At 36.2% G+C, this 19,860-nt stretch overlaps 1 long non-coding RNA gene across 50 annotated transcripts; it reads left to right on the top strand.

Moving 5' to 3' along the window:
- The first annotated feature begins 749 nt into the window (after positions 1–749).
- On the top strand, positions 750–15,298 carry LOC140853702 (uncharacterized). 50 transcript variants are annotated; one of them, XR_012136803.1, is made up of 6 exons: positions 750–1,026; positions 1,612–1,698; positions 3,173–3,234; positions 3,890–3,924; positions 4,631–4,978; positions 9,994–15,298. It is a non-coding gene; the product is annotated as an uncharacterized lncRNA (long non-coding RNA). The 50 variants fall into 50 exon arrangements; XR_012136800.1 differs by lacking the exon at positions 3,173–3,234 and adding an exon at positions 2,650–2,754 and having other exon boundaries at positions 4,665–4,978; XR_012136796.1 differs by lacking the exon at positions 3,173–3,234 and adding an exon at positions 2,650–2,754.
- Positions 15,299–19,860: the final 4,562 nt, after the last annotated feature.

Genomic DNA, 19,860 nt, shown 5'->3' with positions numbered 1-19,860 from the left:
TAGGAATTATATGAAAAAAATATCTAAAATCATGTACAATCTAATGCAAATCAAAAATATTATTTTCATCATTAAAATTAAGGACTGTTCACTGATGCTCATCGTTGAAGGCAAACACCATCTCTTTCAAGACCATCATTGATGTTCAAGCACCAAAAAGATAAGAAGGGCTTTGGATCGAAATGAGTCAAAATTTTAGTTAAAAAAGAACTAATTTGAAGAATACAAATCACCATTTTATTTCATCATCATTTTTTACTATATAAGTAAATTTTTACCATCTGAACAAGCCATGTCATAATTCTGTCAGGCCAATAGAAATTATAATTAAATTTAATTTAAAAAATTTGAAAAATTTAATGATACGATTGTACTAAATAAAATTTTAAAAATTTTAAATAAATAAATAAATAATTTATTTATTTTTGATTTTTTATTTCCCAATAGTTTGTAAATTTGATCTCTTTCTGACCCACCCGCCGCTCACTCAGACCACCACACGCCGCTCCTCCGCTCGACAACATTGTAACAGAAAAATACTGCTTCATTATACCGTTATACGCCCGCAAATTGTTTTGCATTTGCTCTCTATGAACTAGCGTAGTCCGCGTACTTATACGCGTATCAGACAATGACAATAGTCTACGCGTATCTCATGTCCAGCGTGCTTGGTACGCAATGACACGACCGCCTTTGGCCTTTACTCCATAAATAAGCATCCGGGGGCCCCCTCCCGCCTTTTTCTATCTCATGTGCCCACACCATCCTCGCCCCTCTCTCCCCGTCCGATCCCCTTCAGAAACCCTCGGGGATCTCCTCCCCGCCAAAACCTAATCTGCTTGATCCCTCTACTCTGTTTCTCAGGGACAGAGAAGGATATCTCTCGTCCGGAAACCCATATCTCCTTCAAGAATTCTAAGGTCCCTCTTCAAGGAAAGAGGAGCGCATTGTCGGGGGAATGGGGATCATGGTGGACTTGAACCCTACATCCTCGCCGGTGATACTTTGGGCGGATCCTTCTGGTAGGTACGTTGCTAATGTGACCATTTCTTTATCTCGCTCTCATATTTTTATTGATTCTTGATGAGGTGATCTGTTTCACTGTTTTGAGATTGCCTTTGTTTTCTTCCTTTGATTGGTTGGGAGTGATTTAATGATTCTTCTTATTAGGTCTTTTTCATGCGTTGAATTCGATTCTAGTTTTGTAATTACCATTGGAAACAATCGCTTCCTGTATTCAGGTGAAATTTTTGAGATGAGGTTTCTCCGTTGGATGCAAAAGCAAGGCGAAGCCATAGATGGCATCGTCCCTCTTATTTTGGGGACTCAAAACCCTAGATTCTCTCTCTCCTGTGATTCCTTGAAAATATCCTGCTGGGTCGTTGTCAACATGATCCTCTCTTTATCTCATTCTCATATCTATTGATTCTTGAAGAGGCGACTTGATTCTTTCTTATCTCGTTCTCATGTCTGTTAATTCTTGAAGTGGGGATCTGCTCCTATAACCTATTCTGAGATTGGCTGTGTTTTTTTACCCTTTTGATTGAACCAGATTTCTCATGAATTTAGTAATCATTCTTCTTACATTTTGCTAATGCATGGTATTCCTAGTTTTATTGTTGTCAGGAAGCAATATCTTTATTCAAGTCAGGTGAACTTCTTGAGATTGAAGTTCTTTTGTGTCAATCTGAATACAAGGTGAGGCTTGGTTAATTTTTTTACATACTTAGGTACAGTGATTCACATCACCTTATCTGAAAAATCACATCCATAGAGATTGATAATTTATTTTTTCTGAAATCATTGTCATCGTCATCATCATCTATGTCCAGCACTTCAGGACCATCCAATCTGTTGTTAACTATCAATGGTTTATGAGAAAAGATTTTAATGCCTTCCCCCGTTCACTGTTGCTCTCACATTTTCATGTTTAATATTACTAATACATGCTAGTACAGAGTTAACTCGTAATGCTTGTGGATCTGGTCAATCTCTACAATTTGAAAATATAGCCTTGCTATTTGTTTATGGACTGCTGTAATTTGGTTCATACTTTAAAGCTTTTTATTTCCTTGCTTTATGTCATCTAAACAGATTTGCTGATCATGGTTTTTGATTGTTCACCATTATAATAATTTCAATAACCTCTGTTCCCTTTGCATTTCCCTACCATTCTAGTTTTCTTATTCAACTCAAACTATTGTGATTCTATTCTATGCATAAACTAGAGATCAAATATGCAACAAATACTCCAGATGAAGTCACATCTCTCCACCATCCTGCCATATGAAGAAGCCATGACCTATGAGTGATTTGGTTATCTACATGCAGATGAAACTTGGGTTAAGGAGTTCAACCTGCTATCCATGTGGATATTAAAATTTAAATGGTTGGATGATCTGTCTTGAGTGCATTTTGAGGGTCGCTAGTGCCCGAGTGACCATGTTTTCATCTATATGCATGTTTTTATTGCAGGTAAGGTGTTTAGAGAACCAGTTACCTGTAAAAACATTCCACAGCTCACTTCTTAATATGTGTAACTATACCATATATACCTGTCTATCCTGAAATGTTCTGTTCTCAGGATTTAAAGAGCTTATTGTAACTGAAAGAATGCATTTGGTGATCAGAATTGATGAACTGATGCAGGTACTAAGGGGCATGGCAAGTTCAGATTTGATTGGAGGAATCCTGCTTCATGGTTTTGTACCAAGATAAAAAGGCCTCAGTCCCATGGGTTACCATGTTATTTTTGTGAATTCTGATTCTTCTTTTACCATTCGCTTTTTCTTTTCATTGAGTCTTCCATCCTATGTTTGTACTTCTAGAGGGAAAATAAGAGGATGCTGAACTGAAAAAAAAAAAAAAATCACTGGTGCTGGCAGAGTCGTCTTATCTATGTATAATACTGTGAGGGTGAAATCATCGCCCAGTTGTTTGCTGATTATACAAGTTAACTGATTGATGCTCTCTCTGCTGCTAATTTATTCTTTATCACATGACTCTGCCTGGTAAATATTCAAGTGGCTACTTTATCCTAGCATCAAAAATAATTTGAAGAAACTTGGAGATTTGCACCTAATATTTGCATTGCAATTTCTTGTGCCCTTCTAAATCTGCAGTTATTATCTCCCCTTACTGTTTTTGTCACATACTTAATTCCATCCTGCAGTTTTAAGGACATTCCTGCATGAAACTAAACAAAAAGTGTAAGCAAGTGGCTGCAGAAATCTGGTGAGTTGCCACCAATTGCTTAGCATCAGTCACACATTCAAATCTTTAAGTAAATTAGGGGGTGTTTGGTTGGAGGGAGTGGGGGTCTAGAATCGGAATCAGAATGGATGACTCCCATTCCAATTGTTTGGTTGGGAGGATTCCCATTCCGATTCTGATTCCGATTCCAGAATGGAATGGGAATGGCTCAATCTATATAGAACTCAATCCCTACTCTCCTCTATGGATTCAAATTTTCATTCTAATTCCGATTCCGGTTACGAACCAAACGTTTCGGAGGATTTGGCCATTCCGATTCCGATTCCAAGCCATTCCGATTCAGATTTCCATTCTGATTTCGGTTACAAACCAAACACCCCCTTAATGAGTATGAATGTTGTCTCATGGACGTCATGGTTGCCTTTTGCACCTAACAAGGAATTTGGTGATGTGTGGGCTTGGAAGAACTATGATGGAAATATATACAATGATTTCTTGGTTCAAGTGTTGAACTTTTTTATTATCTATCTTAGTAGGCAATTCTGATTTAAAAGTTTGTGTTGTAATTGGAGTTAAAGGTAATTTGGTAAATTATCAATGCTCGCATTAGAAAATCAAGTTGGGAATTCAAATGTTCTAATCATCTTATGTAATTCTTTCATCTTGCATTTTTCAGGTTTTGGATCTCTCAGTTGAATTACTCCATTACTGGTATGTATATGCCTATGCCAATCTGCTGTGCATGTCCTGAAAAAATCCTTGTATTTTGAATTTCTACAGTAAAAATATAATACTATGATACATGCTAAGAATAGAGCACCTGGTAGTTCTTAATTGTGCATTGTGAATGTGCTTCCTTCTAATAGTGAAAGTGGGTTGTAATCAAAGAGAAGATGTTGCGCTTCTTTAGTTACATGTAATGATGCATCTTGGACTGAGAATATCTATGCATATTGTGGGAATCTGCTCTATTTCTCATTTTATCTGTAGACCAATTAGTCTTTATATTTTGAAATTGCTGCTTTTGATTTAAACAATATCGCTGTATGGTTTATGGTGTTCAACTCTACTGTATCTCTGACTGAAATAGCAATTCCAATTGCTTTTACCTTGATAGGGTACTTGGTTACTCTCTCTCTCTCTCTGTGTGGGTTTGCTTTACCATGGGTTATTGCTTTGGTTTTTTGGCTTGTGTACGTAGCATCCCATGAAACTAAATTTTGTTGTCAATAACCAACTTATTATCTAGTTCAACTATACCCCTGGAAAGTGACATCTAAGTTGTAATGGCATCATGGACATGTGAATATCAATGTGTACATTGCATTTTTGAAGCATGTCTAATTTATTTGAACATTGTCTAATCATTTTGCCATGAGCAATATTAATGTATAGTGGACTTTTTTATTTGTTCTAGGTTTGTCCTGATGTAAAAATCATCGAATCTGCAGTTGAACATGGTGCAATAATGAATCTGCAGTTGAACATAGTGCAATAACCTGCCATTAGAGTCTACAAGATTTGCAATCTCAATACAGGACCCCGTATCAGTACCATCTTGGTATGCCTAATATGAGGGTTAGTTTGGTGTACTAATACCCGGTACACCCTCCTTACTGCATACAATTCAGCATTGGCACACTACGATACACCTGATATGCATTGATACAGACTACTATGGCATAATATGATCCTTTGAGAAGGAGGTGAAACCACCGAATAGCATTGCTTCAATCTTTGCCTGGTCATGAGGGCTTGTATACCGGTACTCTTGGCTTTCTTTTTGATTATAGTAACGGTTGCTACCATCAGCAATAACTGGAAAGTTTAAGGACCATTGACTATTGCTCTTGTTTTCTTTTCTTTTCTTTCTTTCTCTCTTTTTTTTGAAATTCGAGAAGAAAGTTGAACTTGACTGAATATATATGTATGATGAACCCTCTTATTTTTTATTTGTTTGCAAAACTTTCGGAACTTTTGGCAGGAAAGTTTTTTTGCTTTCATAAAAGTGAAATAAAAGCATGGAATGGAAGAATTTCCATGCAAATGCTATCTCCAACATCAATCTCCAAGCAGTGTTTCACTTATTTGTACATAATCATTATTCTAAAGTTTATTATGTTTCAAAAACATGATAATTCCATCTTTAAATTCCCATATGCTCCATTTTTCACTTCCTGTGGTTACTGTATGCTCTGATCTCCCCTCTTCACTCTCCCCCCCCTCTCTATCTCCCTTCTAGAAACGCTAACCCTAATCTCTTTGAGGTGTCTCTTCTTTGTTTCTCTGCAAAGGATCCAAGGTCAAGGGAAGAGGAGGAACCCTCTTTTCCGGAAACCATAATCTCCTTTGAGAATTCTGACATCCCTCGTCAAGCAAAGAAAAGGGCATTGTTGGGGAATATGGGAATCATTGGCAGACTCAAACCCTATGCTCTGCCCTTTGATACTTTGAGGACATCATTTTGGTCAGTACTTTGTTAGTATGACCATTTCTTTCTGTTGCTCTCATATATATTGATTCTTGAATAGGTGATCTGTTCTGCAATTGGCTGTATTTTCTTCCTTTGGTTGAACTAACTGAAGTGATCTTAGGTTCAGTAGAACAAAATCATATTGTTTTGCTGAATTTGAAAGCAAGCTTTATTAAAGTTAGGGGAACTTCGAGATGTTGATTCTTTGTTGGATGCAAAGGCAAGGTGGAGCTAAGTCTTTCTATCTCATACTCCTAATAGGATGCTGCTTGACAAGTTCTTAAAGCCCTTTCTTTCACAAAGAAGTGAGTGAACTCAGAAGTCCAATTGGGTCTCGAGAAGGGCAACCCTAGAGAATAGAAGTCAGCTGATCATCCCCATTTCATTCAAGTTCTCAGCTAGGGCTGAAAACGGATCGGATACGGATCGGATAGTGGTATATCCATATTTATATCCATATTTTTTAACGAATACGGATATGGATACGGATACGAATCGGATATCAAGCATATCCGTATTTGTTATAAATGGACATGAATACGAATTGGATATCAAGCATATCCGTATTTGTTATAAATGGATATGGATACGAATTGGATATCAAGCATATCCATATTTATTATATCCGGATACGGATATACATCGGATATTATTTTAGATATTAATCAAATTGTAAACAAAATTCAATGATGAAAATTAGATATAATGATATGATCATTAAGAATCTAAGATAATCATAATCATAATTACATGCAAGAAAGATAATTATAATCCAAAGCTCCATTGAAGGTAAAAAGTAGATAATAAAAATCTAAAATATTTAGAAATAAAGATGATATGTACCTTATATTGAGAATCCAAATGATCAGCAACACCCTCTTTAGTTAGTATGAACATATGTTTGTCCATACTCGTAATGAAAGTACCTAAATGCAAATAAAAGAAAATAAAAAAATTAATTAAGATACATCAATATTCCAAAATAATAATCATTCAAAAAAAAAAAAATATACCTACTTTCTCACTAGAGCTCTTATATTTCGACTTCATCATAACAAGAATCGTAATATTATTTTAGATTTATAGCTTTCATTTATTAAAAGAGCAAGAATTCAAATGATAAATGATTCAAATAAGTAGCATAATCCCCATAAGATAAATGATATAAGAATAAGGATTTAAATGCATAAATAGTATCAAAAAATACAACCACCATCCACCATAGTTAATCTCATTCAAAGATAAACCTTAATTATATCCCATAAACTCAAATATCTTTAGAAAAGTTTTATAAACTATTAAGTAAAATAGTTTAATTTAGTTGATAACATCATGTGGCAATCTTCAATGCTCCAATCGGCAATCATCCTGAAATAAAAAAGATGATATTAGTATATAAATAAAAATAATAACAAAATTTTTTAAAACTATATATTATACTCATTTACCTTATCATAATATATGAATTGATGTTGATTTGTTTGAGTCTTCAACAGAGATAGAATAGCTATCCGATGCAACAGTAGAATCAAGATCATGAACAACAGAAGCAATAGGACCTAAAACAAAATAAAAAAATAACTAGTAAAGTATTATAAATAAGTTAAACTTAATAAAAATTTTATGTAAAATACAACAAGTTACCTTTTGTTTCAGATCTTAGCCAATCTTGAAGATAAATCACAGCTTCAACAATATTAAGGATCTAATGAACTTCGGAATGCATCTATCACTCATCCACCTGTACTAAATGCTAATTCTGAAGCTACAGTATATGCTGGAATTGCCAAAATATCTCTTGCAATCCGAGATAGGATGGGATACTTTGGACCATTAGATTTCCACCAGCCTAAAATTTCAAAAACATCACCTTCAACCCATGGCCAAATAGGTTCCTCTCTCTCTATATATATATATATCCAAATCTGTTTTAAATTTGTTGAGGCTGTCCATTCTTCTTCATAAATTATGCAAACCTTCTTTTTCTTCCTTTCATCTCATCAAATTCATCAGAAATATATCCACTATCTTTCGATGAACCAATATTATGAGTAAGTGGAACAGAAGATGAAGGAAATTTGCTTTCATACTCACTATAAAGCTTCCGAATAACATTATGAACATTATTGACATCTTTTTCTCCATTTAAAGAATAGATTTGTGAGTAATAAAATTCTACCATCTTCATTTTGCAGCGAGGATCTAGGAATGAGCCCATTGCTAGCATAAGATTTGATTGTTGCCAATATTTATCAAATTTCTCTTTCATTGATAATGACATAACGAGAAAAAATTGATCCTTAGGATTTGTGCACCACTCAATAAATTGCAATTGAATTTCGCAAAATTCTTGAAAAAAAAAATTTGCAGTTGGATATGTTGTGCCTGAAAGGAGCTCGGTGATGTTATAGAAGTTTTTCAATGCTTGACAAAATACTTTTACCTCTTTTCATTGATAATTTATTGGACACATATCGAATTTGTATGGATCAACACACTGCAATCTTTTGAAAGTCTCTTTATAACAACAAGCATCCCTAAGCATCATATATGTAGAGTTCCACCGTGTAGGAACATTAAGTGACAAACCTCTGTATGTCTCCAAATTACATTCTTTGTCCCTCTTCTCAAACTCCTCTAATTATAGTGGAGAGCTTCGAACAATTTTCACCATTTCTCGGATATTTTCAATTGCCATATTGATTTTTTTTAGTCCATCTTGTACAACTAAGTTAATAATATGTGCTGCACATCTCACATGAAAGAACTGGCCATTGCATACAAGTGCTACTTTAAGTTTTTCCACAATTCTCTAGCATAAACATCATTGGCATGATCATTGTCCCAGGTTAATACAAATAACTTACGATCAATGTTCCAATCTATCATATTTTTGATAAATATATTGCATAAATTGACTCCTATATGACTTCCTCCCATATGCATAAAGTTAATTATTTTTTTTTTTAATTTCAATCATCATCAATAAAATGTGCCAGTACACACAAATAAGACTTATTTTGTCTAAAAGTTCATAAATCCATAGTTGTGCTTATCTGACAAGAAAGTAGACCCAATATATCATAGGCCTTTTTTCTTTCCTTTAAATATGTCTTCATAATCCTCTTTTTAAGAGTTATGCGACTCTTTAATTCGAAAGATGGTCGTAAAGATTTAACAAAATCAACAAATCCATCATGCTCAACCATAGAAAATGGATATTCATGCATAACAAACATTTGTATCAGTTTCTTATGGCTAATCTCTTCACAATATGCATGTGTCCAAAGAACAAGTACCATCCTCTCTTTTCAATGATGCTTGCAACATTTGTTGGCCTTTAGCAGTAGCATTCTTCAAAAATGGATGACATTTGTCAAGATGGTTTTTCAAATGTGTTGTCCCTAAGCTATTGGCTTTATTAAATATTCTTTTGCAGTGATTGCATCTTGCCTTTTCTTTTTTAATAATTTTTTCATCTACTTCCTTTTGTAATTCATACTTTGTAAAATCATCCCAAATTTTAGATGTTAGCTTTTTCTTTTTTCTTTGCCCCTCTATTTGATTTGTAGGCTCAACTGATTTACTATTTGCATCTTCAATTGTCCCACTAGAAGACATGGTGTATAACAACTGCATTCAAAAGACAAAAAATTTATCTTATGCATCAAGTTATGATCAAACAAAGTAAAGAGTAATTGTCAGATAAAAGATCAAAATATCTATATACAAGTTTTTGACTAATGAAACATAATAAATGATATGCAGAAAAATCCTTTGTAACAACATTAAAATAATAACATCAAATAATATTATTATTATGTAAAGATATTGTTCTCCAAGATAGAAAGGTGAGGAAGTAGGAATGGATACGGATGACCATTTAAGAAGGGAAGAAAGGTCCTCCTCACAGGTCAACATATAATTTTATTTAGTTGGCATTGGAAGCATGAGTCATTCTTCCACGGTAGATTGGGAGGAGAAGCTCTTTCTTGAAGTCAAGGTACAGTACCTTCTTTGCATTAAAAAAAGGTACAGTACCTTCCTCATTAATAAATTAACATAAGCGTTTGTTCTTATTCCACTAGAGCACACATGCCTTTTGTTCTGTTCTCTTTATTTATTTTGTTGTGTTGGGGCCCAAGAACATTGCCCAAAAACCTATTAGTTTCGAAGAAAGCAGTAATAAGAGAAATTTGCCAAAAGGAATGCTTGTTTTATCTTGATTTTCCTAGTTCAAAAGAACATGCTCTTTTCTCTCATCTGTGATTTTTCTATACTGTTTTTATCTACCGTGGAATTCTTAGAGACTCAAGGAAGACCACGAGAGAAGGGCGGGCCTGCTAAGGAAGCAAGAGGCATGGGGAGTGGACTATGTGAGAGTTGAGAAGAATAGGAAGGAGATTCATAGACTGGAGTCCCAGATGTTGGTGTCCTCCCAGGCCATAGAGATCACCACCTCTGAGATCATCAGGCTAAGGAAGTCCGAACTGTTTTCCCGGCTCCTTGAGCTGAGGGAGGCTAAAAGCAAGCATTGGCCTGTGGGAGATGTTGTTCTTTGGGATGGAAAGGCGAGGGAGCAGGGATGGGTATGGATGACCACTGGGCCACATTGGATGACAGTGGGTCTTTGGGAAAGCTTCGATTTGTAACGAGTCTCAGGGCCCCAAGCAACGAAAAAAGCAAAGCAAAAAAATACCAAGATCAAAGGCCAAAGCTAAAGCAAAAGCGACATCCTTCTCCACCTGTCACCGGAATCCATTCATTGGAAAGGATTCTTGATGGAAAGGACTCTTACCAGAAAGGATTCTTGTCACCGGAAGATGGTCAAGAAACCAGGAAGAAGAAGAACCCTTGTCAGCGAATGATTTGGAAACGATATGCTTGCCGTCGAAGTGTTGAACATTGATTGAAAAGGACCTTGTCGTTACCAGTTGCCTGTTGAGAAGGATGCTGATCGCTGGCTGTCGGTCGTTGGTTGAGATTCCTTGTGGTGGTGTGGAAGGAGGGAAGCAAAACCCTGGCCGTCAGTCGGGATGGAGAAGAAAGACTCGAAGTCGAAGAGTCGAAGGGTCGGGGAATATCGGGATGGAAAGGAAATAGGATTATTAATCGACGGGTTCGCGGATGCGGATAGTTGAGGAAATTGGATCTGAATCTGAGATATGGATTGTATTATGCGGATATCCGTATCCGAATTCGAAAAAATAAGTAAAATCCGTATTCGAATCCGTATCTGTATATTTTCCTGCCTAAGTATCCGGATCCAATCAGATTCAATGAAATATATCCGAATCCAACCCAAATCGGATGCGGATACGGATACGATCAGATAAAATCCGACCCTTTTTCAGCCCTATCCCAGTGCAGTATTCAAAGGAGTCAGACTTACTCAGTGCTTTGCTTCAGAGGATCCAAGGACAAAGAAAGATGAAGGCATTGTGATGCTGGAGCCATAGACCACATTGTTCCTGTTTTATGGGGACTCAGACCCTGGATTCTCTCTCTCCGGTGATACCCTGAGGAGATCTTTCTGGAATATTGCTAACGTGATCTTCTATCTCATTCACATATATTGATTCTTGAAAATGTGGTCTGTGCCCACTGACTTGTTCTGAGATTGGCTGTCTTCTTTTTTTAACTGAATTGGAGTGATTTTAATTTCATTAATTATTCATGGTGGATCTTATTATTGCATTGAGGTCTTATTTTTATGCTTATGCAACTGTAGGAAGCAATCTCTTTATTCAAGTAAGGTGAATTTCTTGACATGTGAAGTTCTTTATGTTGATCTGAAAAAACAAGATAAAACTCAGTTGATTTGTTTTATCTACATATTACTATGATTCATTTCTTCTTTTCTATAAAACTATATCCATAGAGAGTGTATATATGATGTTTTATTATAGAAAGACACATCATCATCATCATTATCATAATTTATGCCCATCAAATTCAGGACAATGTGATCTGTTCTTAATTATCAATGCATAATTACAAAAGATTTCAATGCGTCTCCCCATTCACAGTTGCTTTCTCATGTTTGATATTTGCAATGCATTGCTTTTTCTACTATGTAGTTAACGGGTAATATTTGTTGATCTGGTCCTATCTTGCTCTTTGCCTATAATGAAAATATTGGCTTGCTATTTGTTTATGGACGGCTATAATTTTGTCCATATTTTAGAGCTTTTTATTTCCTCACTTTGTCACTCTAGACGGAGTTGCTGATGATGACTTTGATAGTTCATCAGTATATTAATTAGTAACTTATATTCCATGGACTGTTCTCCATTCTTCTATAGGTTTGTCTTTTCGTAGTGAGCTCAAAATAATGTGGTTCTATTGCAGATATAATGTAGCAATCAAATGCCCATGCAAAGTCTCATCTCTGCAGCATCTTGCTATGTGCAGAAGCCATAGCTTACAACTGATCCGTTTATGTACATGTGAATGAAGCTCGTGTTAATGAGTTCAACCTGCAATCCATGTGAAAGAGCCCAAATGGAAAAATCAAGAATATGTTATAACTTAAATGATTGGATTATCTGTCTTGGCTGCATTTTATAGGTTGCTAGTGCCAAGATAATCATGTTTCATGTTAATACTATCCTATTGCTCTTGACTATTTGGTGCACCAGCCTTTTCAAATCATGGTATATGAATACAGAAAGGCTGGCTTTGATGCACTTGTATGGTTGCTTCCTTGTGACTTGGGTGTCATGGATTCGAAATACAGAAACAACCTCACCACATGTAGAGGCAAGGCTTTGTACATCTAAACCCACAACAATCTCTGCCCCCCACCCCCCACAACAACCAATGCACTACTTTTTGCTTGAGGCATGGGAAAAAGAACTTGAAGGAGCAGCTTCCCAACTGAGCCACTAACAGCCACAAAACACTCAGATTTTAAATCTTCTCCCAGCACTCTCTTGATGGAAAATCTGTGACACCCAATGCATTTCAAGAATTGAACTTCTCAAGTTACCCTCGATTTTATATCATTATAGATGCCAAATTATTTCATTTTTTTGCATTTTGCAGGAAGGAGAGGAATTCTTACCGAACAGGTGGGAAAGTCGAACACACTATATTTGTACACTGCTTTGATATTTATGAGATCAATTCAATATAGGCTCTCCTTGTGCTGTGTCTTAGTTTTGAACTTGTTGCAGATGCAAAGCTCCCTTGAAGAGCATTTTATATGCTTGGGTTTACTTTTGAAGTCTAGCCTCCTTTGCTTTGCCAACTTCAAATTCCTTCTATTCGACCATAGCATCCACCCTTTTTTTAATCCCTAAGCTCCTATTTTACTTCTCGTAATTAAGGTAATCTCTTTTCATTAACATTCTCTCAAGGAACTATGACATAGATAATCTCTTCCTCAAGGCAATCATCTCTCTCCCGTTTCTTTTTTCACTTTTAATGTTTTATTTTGCCAAGATTTGTTCCTTATTTTGTCTCTTTGTATTATGTATGCTGCTTTTTTTGCAGGGCTGGATTGAGTGTTGTATATGATCAAGGCTTTGTATGCTATCCCTTTACTTTTTCTGTTTTGGTATTTTGTTTCATGATTTTTTCAAGGTATTCAGTGCAAACTTTTATCTTAATATTTAAAGTTGTTGTCATCGATGTTGGATTTTGTGATATCTATTTTACTTTTTAATCTTATGAATCTTAAGTTATCCTGGGGTCTTCTCTATTCCTTTGATGAGTTTGTATTCATTTTTTGTGTTTTGTCTATTTTTGCATTCTTTTAATATACTGATGTGGGCATGGTTCAATATCCAGGTCTACATTATGTGGGTTAGATTCAGTGTTATAATTCTTGCTTGAAATTCTTTATTGGGGCCTCCTAATTCTTTTGTTAAGTTATTTTTTTTTATTTTATATATCTCTATTTGGTGTTCTTTTTTTTTTTTTAATTAAATATGTTAACATGAGCTCTATTTCAGTGTCTAAGGTCTTTATTGTTTGAGCTGGATCTAGTGTTTTATTATGTATTTGATCTCTTTTGTGAATCTTAATGTGGGCTTGGACTTTCTTTGTTTGTTTGATCAGCTTATTTTCTTTTTTTTTTCTTTACTTTCTCCATTTAGAATTTTATTTTATTTTTTGAATATGTTGATGCTGATTCAATGTTTAGATTTTTTGAGATATTTGCTATTTGCTTTGTATTTGGTGTTATGTTTCTTTGGCTCTGAAACTTTGAGAATCTTAAATTAGCCCCATGTTTTATTTGCTTCTTAAATCAATTTATTTTCCTTTTCCCCTCATTATGATTTTCTTTTATTTGTTTATTCATTTATTCTCTGTCTAGGCTGAAATTTCATATCTCATGTCTTCGCCCTTTAATTTGATATTTCTCATGTCTTTAAAATTTAAATTCTTATGAACTTTAATTTAGCTAGGGGTTTTCTGTGTCTCTTCAATTAGTTTGATATCTTCTTTTTGCCTTATTTATATTTGCTATTTTTTAAATGCATTTAAGTCGACCTTTCTTTTAGTATTTCTAGTGTTTGCTATTTGAGTTGTTATTTCTTGATTCTGTTTGCTATTTGACTTGTCATTTCTTTATTCTGAAGTTAGCCTTGTGTCTTGGTTGCTTTTTTTATCAGTTTATTTCTTTGTTTCCATATTTTCTCTTATACTTCTCTTGTAAGTTGCCTTGTGTCTTAGTTGCTTCTTTTTTTTGGCTTATGTAAGCTGCCTGGCCTTATACCTCTGAACTAGAATTGCTCTTATATAATTTTTGTATTAATTAAATGTTCCATTTTATGCTACAGATTTATAGTTAAGCTATACTTTTGTTAAACATTATCATCATATCTCTTCTGCTTTGCTTGTTGAGCAGACTTAGAAACGGCACTGTGCTGCAAATTCTTTCATTTATTCTTTTGTTTGACATGCGGAACTTAATTGTATTAAAAAAAATTTCGTTTTTCAATATACTTAAAACATTTATAAATGGCTTCCTTACTGTGATTGAACTTTGGCATCTGTTTTATGTGGTACGTTGAAACTTAAATTTGATGGATATAAGGATGCATGTCAATGTGAGCAAAATAATTTTTTCTTATGTTAGTAATTGGACTGATTTTTTATGCATTCATAATTTCATATTGACAGGATGCTTTCTAATTTTACTGTTTTTGTATGTACGAGGCTTTAGTAGCAACAGAGCTGCTGCTTCAAGGTCAAGTTTCATTAGAACAGGCAAAGATGCATCAAGAGATCCTGGATTGTTTGTCGGAATGTCTAAGTGGTTATGACTGCCAGTAATAATTGGTCAGTGTTTTTATGGTGGTACATATACATATACATCGTTCCTTTGTGTGTATGTATGTATGCAGATGACTTATAATTGGTTTTTAGCAGCAAAAGGGAGGAGAGGAAAACGAATACCACGGATAAACATTTTGGCATGGTTATGTCAGTTCATGTTTCTTTCGCTCCCATAACTCGTGGTTTTCAGGCTGCTTACCTGTGGTGATTGGGCTGTAACTCATCAACCATTTGAGCTTGGATTATCAGATTCATGATCGAAGAATTTCTAGATCTGGTTGAATAAAACAATACCCTCTTGTTGGTTCCTTAACCATTTTATGATATCTTTTTCTTATCCATATTGAGTGATGTTTCTAAAATGCGAAAGAAATCCATGGTATATGAAGAGCAAGTTTTTGTAAAAATTGAAACATATTAAAATAAATTGGACCTGTTGACCTAGGATATCAGAAAATATACAATATCTAGAAAGATAAATCACCAGTATAATGAATATAAACATTATAGCAAAAATAATAGAAACTATGGTATTTTGTAATAAGCCTTTCTGAGAAACATATCGTCAGGTTGGGCAAGGTCAGTCCAACGCTGGTCCCAGGGACAGGTCAACCCGTCTGAGATGCATGCTGCGTCAAGCAAGCTAAGCTAACCCAATAGCGGCCTTTACGTTCGCTACTCCAAATGAGGTTTCATACGTCTCGAAGAAGTCGGTTAAAAATCTGACAACCAATTTATTTTTTAACCGAGGCATCATCTGGAGTATGGTCGTCGGAACACTTGCTTCTCAGTGACACGACGACTTCTAAAGGTATTGGACTGGGGATTTTTCTAACGTTAATGATTATTTGCATGCTTGTCATAAGCTATTTAGCTTAAGAAAATAATAAGCATATTTTTGAGCAAAGAGAAAAAGTAAGTTTATTAATTCTAAGAAAGCTAATTGAGAAGGATAAGTTTCTTAATACTTGGAAAGCTTATCCAGTTAGTTCGAAAGGCACTATTTTCCAATTATTTGATGAATGAAGTAGTCTAAAACCGACCACCATTTGCTTGCCACTTTAATAAGAGAAGGGGAGTTTCAACGGAGGAGACATTGTAGAAAAGGTGGAAATTAGCCTGTCATGGTCTTTCTTTCAAAAACCTCTTTATTGATGATTTTCCTGCAAATTTGAATTTATTTTCAATAGTAATGCCTTTCAGTCGTGTGTGCAAGAGAACTTTAATCCATCTTAATTCGTTAGGCAAGCTGTTCAACAAACATAAAGCAGCTTTCTTTTTTCCTTTAAATTTATTTGAAGAGAATGTATAAGTCTTGTCGACTGACCAAATTCTGCATGAAAATGACGAATTTGTTTCATACTCGCATATTGCACCCTAGTTGAACTCTAGTTTGTACAAAATTACTAGCTCTCGCATGTTTACATGGTGTCATTATTTTGTGTATCGCAGGCGGAGGCATGCATCTTTGTTTTCCATCTTTTTGGATTGTGGCCGAAAGTTCTTTTGCTGCACAAGGACCTCATGTATTCTTACCGACCTTGTCATATTGTCCAAGGGAACATGATGGTTGTATCCCAAGACGTGCCACCAAAAATGGTTTTATCCAAAGCCACCAAAAGATAACACCATCCCTGATCGTTCAAACATTACAATCAAGGAGGTGGCATTATGTACGTGCAAACAAGAGGAAGAAAAAGGTCTAATTCCTGTCAATAATAGAACACACAGGAGGAATCCCTCAATGTGAACAAGAAGAAAGAAATGGTAACATAAGTATAGATACAGGGAAGAAGAAAACAGATGGGGCTTTGGATCAGTCACTTGCATGGGCCATGCTTCTGAGATCGTTTGGGAGACACGACTGGTGGAGGTTCTTGTTTCCACCGTGAAAAGATGGATTTGAGTCATGAAAAGAGGAAGGTGGGGAAGCCTAAGGTGGGTCTGAAGTCTTGGAAGCATCTCAGCTTCCTTTTTGGCTTGTCACAAAGCTTAGCTTGTCTTTTTTTGGGTGGACAGGGAATGGAGGAACGGATGTTCATTGAATCTTTCCCCCAACAAACCATGGGTAGGGTGAAAACCAACCACTGTTTAAACAGAGAAAAGTCTTGTGGTTTGAGACTTTGAGGGCGTAGACTTAAACCTTCTTTCCTTTCCAATCAAGAACTTCAATCCAATTTGAAGGAGGCAGCTCTAGAAGCAAACTAACAGTAGCATGAAATGTGACCTTTCCGAGTCCGTTCCGTGGACTGACTTCCTACGTTTAGTTACTTAAAAGTGCTTTTGCAATTAACTTAGGATGGGATCTGGCCTAAATTTTCTTTTGAAAAAGATAATAATAAAGGATGGAATCAGTTCTGGCACATGGTTATAGTGAATCAATAGACCGTTATTATTTTTGCATGGCATTTATTCAATCATCTCATCATGAAATATGGAATTGGTTCGTGCAGGAAACATCAGTCCGTACGTAACTGGAGTGAACTTGGATATATGTGACTCTGTGATCAGTCTAAGATCCAGACCAAAGAGTTAAGAGCTGGGTTAAAGTTTTAGCCCAAAATTTTGGATCCAGATCTCAATCACCTCACTTAAGACAATTTTGCACACCGACAAACCTACTGGCAAATGGAACGAGAGTTAATGCCCAAGCGAAACCGAGCTCAAATAAATCCATGCCACATATTCCAAACCAAATGGCTAGATTAGTGGGCCAGGCCTAGGAGAATGTGAAAGTTAGCCCAGTTCATTGCCATCCCTGACTCCAGGCCAAAGCCATTCATGAAAGCATGAGGTGGGAATGCGCCTTTACGCTTTTAATGGCCTGGGAGGCATGAAGAGCGGCATGCAGGATAAAAAGCCGAACGAGACCCGAGAATAGTGGGAAGGAGAAGCTCAAAACTAGCCAAACAAAGGCGTCGTACCGTAAAAGATAGAAAGATAAAAAGCTGAGCACCTTAGCCTCGTCTAACGTGCCATCCCACCCCAAGATTCTCTCCCCTGCTCTACTCGGACGCTTCTCCTTTTTAGGCTACATCCCTATCTCCCCATGTTGTGGGTACGGGACATGTATTTTGGTAAAATATTCTATCCTTCAGCACTCGAGGAGAGAAGAGATAGATTTCCTAAGGATAGATTCTTGCCCCCCCCCCCCCCCTCCTTTCCGCTTTCCCAACCCAAGTTGCTGCAACCTTGCAGTGAGAAAAGGTTGGAGCAACTTTGTTCTGTTCCTTTTTTCTGTCCTTGCCTTTGTATGATTCGGCCAAAAGCTACTTTATTGCCTTTTTTTTTTTTTAACTTTCTTGTGCCACTTTTTCTTGCACCCTTCCCCCTAAAGTCCCCCGTCTTATTAATATCACAAGAAAATGGAGCTCTGCAGATGAGTGGATAGCTCACGTTGGACAGCACTATACAGCCTGGTAATTCTGACCCTTGAGACTGATTTAAATAGAAGAAAAGTACAATCTAAGTTCAAACTAGAACGTATCTATCGATTCACATGAATAAAAAATTTAGAGTCGTCAGAAACACATTAATCTTCTTTATCTCTTAAGAAATTATTTAGATAAGGCGTTTACATATATTGCATATAAGCTAGGATCGGTTCTCATATTCACAAGCTAGATTATCTTCTCTATATAAAATATATGGTTGACAATTAGCTCAAGAATCCTAGCAAAGGCTGTATCAGTGCAGGAGTCATGCTTCTTGTCTTTTAGGAAGTAGTATAACAGACTGCTACCAACCTTTTAGGTTGAGGTAGCATGGCTATAGACTTGTTTAAATCATAGAATAAATTGACTTAAGATAAAAAGAAAGTACATGATAATTTCTATTTTAGTTTTATATTTACACACACAGACACACGTATATATCTGGGTTATCTGTCTTGCTTTTTCATTTGTGAAACATTTCTGAGGATTTTTCAAAAAAAAAATGAAAACTCTCTCAATGTTTTGAAAATTGCCGCATACTGCCACCCAATGCCATACCGTTGTTGCGGTCAGATAATCACTACCTCTTGTTTGCACCATCATTGCCGTTGCCAACGGCCGTTGCCACCGCAATCAAAATGAGTACCAAATAAATTGAGTTTTAGTTTCAAAACAAACGAAACTAATTCTTGTTTTCATGTAATAAATTGAAGGCTGAAAAATTAAAATTACTGGGGGAGCATTGGGTAAGTCCTCAAGGACCTCATCTTCAAACTAGGAGTGTAGTTGCTAAACCTCCAGTGGATGCTCCTGTTTGGCCTCAAAAGATGCCTCGACTTCTTTGGCCTCCCAACGCAGAGGCAAAACCCACTTCCTCACCCTCCTCAAATTGGCGGACGGAAAGAACCGGAGGATTACTAGGCTAATTCTTTGATTTAGGCTTTGCCCTGTTCTACAACTCTTCATCAAGTCATGAAATGAGCATGATATTCTTATTCAGAGTAGGTACAATTGTTGTCATGACCATGGTAGGTGACATCGAGGTCGTAGAGCCAAGGGTGACCAAGGAAGTGAGTCAAATTAAAGGATATGGGGCACTTTGGTCATTAGCCCAAGCGACTCGATAGGGTCTAGGGTCTGGGATGGACTCGAACTCGAGTTTGTCCACGAGCTCTTTGAGGTCACATTGTTGGTGCTGCTGCTGTTGACGATGACTGTGATTGAGTATTCCGGTAGACAACGTGAAGGTGGAAGATGCTGTTATTCCTCCAAGATGATGTTATATGCCACCAATCTTGCTTCTGTTCTTCCCCGGAGGGTAGCGAGGACTTGATGGATTGCCATGAGCTTTTGAGGCTCCATTGTTGGTACTGTCGTTGATCATGATAGTGATCGAGTATTCTGGTAGACAACATGAAGTTGGAAGATGATGTTATGCCTCCAATCTGTCTT

This window comes from Elaeis guineensis, chromosome 1 (genome assembly GCF_000442705.2).
Source record: "Elaeis guineensis isolate ETL-2024a chromosome 1, EG11, whole genome shotgun sequence".
NCBI lineage: Eukaryota > Viridiplantae > Streptophyta > Magnoliopsida > Arecales > Arecaceae > Elaeis > Elaeis guineensis.
Note: the sequence above shows the minus strand (reverse complement) of the source record. Positions and strands in the feature narration are given on the sequence as shown.